The sequence below is a fragment of the Chanodichthys erythropterus genome, chromosome 8, assembly GCF_024489055.1.
Source record: "Chanodichthys erythropterus isolate Z2021 chromosome 8, ASM2448905v1, whole genome shotgun sequence".
NCBI lineage: Eukaryota > Metazoa > Chordata > Actinopteri > Cypriniformes > Xenocyprididae > Chanodichthys > Chanodichthys erythropterus.
The window spans coordinates 20,381,752-20,386,413 of record NC_090228.1 but is presented as its reverse complement, the minus strand read 5'-3'; the positions used below and the strand labels follow the sequence as shown (position 1 = coordinate 20,386,413).

Below are 4,662 nucleotides of genomic sequence, written 5' to 3'. Positions count from 1 at the left end.
GGACAAGAGGGGGAAAAATCGTCACTGGTGCAGCTTAAACTGTTTGTGTGTATATTATATTATATATATTTTTATTATATTATATTATATTATATTATATTATATTATATTATATTATATTATATTATATTATATTATATTATATTATATTATATTATATTATATTATATTATATTATATTATATTATATTATATTATATTATATTATATTATATTATATTATATTACATTATATTATATTAAAGCCACCAAATATATATGAAGATCAGTGTTGGGTAAGTTACTCAAAAAAAGTAATCCACTACAATTAATTTGATTACATTACTGATTACTGCATGTAAAAAGTAATCAGATTACTAATTACTTTACATTCAAGTTACTTTGAAACCTACAAAAATACACAACAAACTGAAACTCATAGTTCTTTCTGTAATTTAATATTGACTGAAAAATATTACAGAAGTATGAAAACAGCAACCTGACTTAAAAATATCCGTTAATCATCTATAGGTAGCTTATTCATTCAAATGCAATCAACAGTCGCCTGAGGGCGCTCAATGACCACGTCATCTGTGAGCGTGAGATTCTAACATAATAAAAATAACTTATAAATATATGAAATATAAACTAATAAATATATGAAATATTGTACACTTGTTAATGTTTATTTTTTGTTTGCAGTTTTTTTTTAATAGTATTTAATGATTATGAACACATATTAAGCATGACAAACTATTTAATCGATTAAACTACAAAGCTGGCAGGTATGGTATGTATGATTACAAAATAAAGTCATTAAGCCTATTATTAATATTATTTAATAAACATGACATGTAGGATAAAAGTAGGCCTACACTGTAAAAAAAATCCCAGTAAAATTTACGGTAAAAAACGGCAGCTGTGGTTGCCAGAACTTTACCGTAAAAAATACAGTAGCAACGTAAAAAAAAATCTGTTAAATTTACGGTAAAATAACGTATTTCATTAACTGATATAATGTTAATTTACCAACCTAATGAAGTACTAATATCTGTTTTGTACCTTTATAATACACTGACAGTCACCAAACACAGTGTAGTAAGTGTGGTAAGAGTCACATGATGAATCAAAGTTCATCACAAGCAGATTTTCCACAAGCTGAGGACAACACTAAAGGTGCACACAGTGTCATTCACACACACACTAAACACCATCATGGTAACATGCATGAAATTTTAAAAATGCAATAAACATTAATTTAACAACATTAGATGTAACATAAAACCCTAATGTACATAACTGATTAGAAAAAAAATGAGAAAAACTAAGAAGAAACAGAGTTATTTCAACGAAAATATATCAAATGTGAAGTGTCACGCAGGGAATTGTGGGAATGTCAATTTACGTTTTTTCACTGTAAATTTTACAATGAATTGTTATTTTTCACTTCCAAAAACTGTGAATTTAACGGTATTTTACCGTAAAATCACATTAAATGTACCATTCGATCTATTACAGTTATTCACCGTATATAGTATGGAAACTTTCTGTAAACCAATTGGCAGTTTTTCACCGCAGCATTTTTACAGTTTTTTACTGTTAAAATCATGGTAATTTTTACAGTGTAGCTTTATCACGTGTTGAGCCGTTTCTGTGACAGCTCCAGCTCTCCGACGCACAGTTATAGGCTACATCAGCCTCCGAATTTACTTACTTCATTTCGTTCACTCTTTGCAGATATAGTGCACTCAGATGACATACACTATATAGGGAATAGTGAATCGGAGAACGAGTGAACGAACAGTTTCGGACACAGCTTAAACATTCCTTGCTGTGTGTAGCATGTATGTGTGTGGTAGCTGAACTGTGTTTATGTTTGTATGTAAATGCTTACAGTATATTTATAATAACATTTGAAAACAGTATTTTTCAGAAGTTACCTTCTCTCCCGATCCTGAACAAATCACTTAAAAATCCAATCTAGCTTGTTTAGGGGTATCCTCCTCCACGCGTTCTCCGGTGATTCATAATGACGCATCCGCGCCAAACGTGATTTCTTTAGAAATGCACTTTACTTATTTTTTTTTCTTATTTTTTTCTATTTTTTACATAATTTTATTGACATCAGTAACTGTAATCAAATTACATAAATTTAAAATGTAATGCGTTACATTACTGTGTTATCAGGAAAAGTAATTAGACTACATAGTAACGCGTTATACCCAACTCTGATGAAGATGCGTCTCACTGTTTTTCAGCGTCTTACGCCATGAGCACCATGATTTAAAACATAAGTTAAAAGAACATCAAAACTGAAAAATGTGCATTGACAACTTCAAAATCTCTTCTAATATGTTGTGTTCCATCTCTTTTTTGAAAGCAAGAAGATGTTCTATGTGCATAACTTAAATTTCTCTGATGATATCAGTGGCTCCACTGGTAAGATTATTCCTTATTATGAAATGACTCAGGTTGATTAGATGCATTTTTTTTTTTTTTTTTTTTTTATTAATTTTGGAATAGGTTTAGTCTTATATTTTATTAGTGATCCACTCACATTTATGTCTTTGCAGACCTGTACTATATGTCTATTAGACACACACCAACTTTCAAAGATGAATAAGCTCTTCACTTTCTTATGAGCTCCTTCCTTTTCCTTACACACACACACACACAGTTCCTGCCAAACCTTTGATGTGCCGGCAACAGGATCATGAATAGTCACGCTGACATTAACACTCATTGAACGCTTCACTCTAACTGCCATTCATGGATTGGTCCTTTGTGTCTTTAATCTCTGTTGATTGGTCGTCTTCGAATTAAAAAGAGGCACTCTTTATATTTGATTGGCCGTAATAACGCTGTCACTGGAACAATAGGAGATCTATCTCATCTCATCCTCTTAATAGGGTTATCCGAATGCCAAAAACTTAAGAGCAGTTTACCACTGTGCTTTCATGTGGTCCTGCCGTGTGTTTTAAAGATAAGATTAATTCTTCTTATCAGCAATCTGATTGTGGACTCGTGTATCTCATGCATGTTTTACAGCAGCTCTTTCTTCTGCTGCGTCAAACCTTTTCTTTGGGAAAAAAAAAAAATCTAAATTATTCATCTGTGTTTTGGTGCATTCCTCCTGCAGAACGAGAGAGAGAGAGAGAGAGAGAGAGAGAGAGAGAGAAAGAGAATGAATGAATTGAGGGTCTTCCTTTTTTCCGAGGGTCCCACGTGGACTGCATTCTGATAGAGACAAGAGGTTTTTAGGCCTGAGAGAGAGACAAAAAGAGGTAAAATAATCCGAGAGTGCTGGTCAAAGAGAGCCAAATGCTGTTTTGAACAGGTGAAATGGCACAGCGCTGACGTCACATAATCCTTGTTTTATTAATGTTAGCTCAAGAACTCTCATATTCAGACAAAACACCTTACATCTCCTTGTCCCTCTCTCTATCTGCTGGAATATTCCTTTGATATTCCATCTTTTTTAAGGCTCGATAACATTTAATAATAAAGGCAGAACCTCTGTGAATTGCAGCCTGACCTGCTTAAGAAACACACACAAGTCTCACTGTTAATGGTGCCACAAATGGCTTTGCAGCCCATCAAAATTGCATCTTTCAGCTGTCCTCATTGAGGAAATAATTTCAAATCTTAATCTGAGTTAGGTTAAGATAATTAAGAAAATGAATGAGGGTCCTTATCACCCTGTTGGAGTTTATTTTGCAAGGATGACTAGCTGACTGTGTGTAATGGACGTAGACCGGTAAGAGCTGTGAGTGCAAACCTCAATCCCCTGATCTCAATAGGTGCTCTAGCAACTGACTAGAGGCTGCGGTCTTTAGCCTCCTTGTTAGAGCATGCCGGTGGAGCTGGGTTCGAACAGGAGGGGTTACATTGGTGCCGTGACCCGGATAGGAGTGAGGTTTAGGGGGGTGAGTGTAACGGACCTAGGCCAGTAAGAGCTGTGCATGTAAACCTTACTCCCCTGATCTCAAGATTTGCTCTAGCGATTGACACTAGAGACTGCGGTCTTTAGCCTCCTTGTTAGAGTGCCCGACTACCATGCCGAGTGGGTGGTTAGAGTGGGCGGTTCGAACAGGAGGGGTTACATGTATATCACCCCTTATGTAACTTGCAATGTTCCATTGAATAATATCTACTGCAGCTTATTCTGGCCAAGAACTGTCCACTTAAATGGCAGAATATGATCTGATTGACATGTGAAAGGACAAATCACAGGTTCCTGCTTATTACACTATTATTAGTCACCTTTGTTTATATAGCGCTTTTTACAATGCAGATTGTGTCAAAGCAGCTTTACATTGATAACTGGTACATATTACACTATTGTTATCATGTAATAATAGACTTAATGACTTCAAATAGTGCTTCAGTCAGTTAACAGACTGTGAGTGAGGCTAAGACAAAGTTAAAATGGATTTTGTGCCATTGTGTCATTGAAAAAATGTCTTATGTCTTTTTAATATCATACTTATCAATAACTGGCGCCAAGCCCAGTTGTTAAAAACACATCTGAAACCCCTTGTGTTCAGTTAAAACTGTTTTTGAACTCAAGTATGTGTCCTGTGTGCCCGCTAAGACTGTATTTGAAAGCTCCTGAGGGGACAAGTTTTTACCAGACATTTGAGGACTGTTTTGAGATGAAATACCTAAAAGTCCAGCACAGTA

General features: G+C 34.6%; 1 protein-coding gene across 11 annotated transcripts in view; it reads left to right on the top strand.

Annotated features, from left to right (window-relative positions):
- Positions 1 to 4,662, top strand: part of celf2 (cugbp, Elav-like family member 2) — a 175,811-nt gene that overhangs the window by 57,572 nt on the left and 113,577 nt on the right. The window lies entirely within an intron of this gene.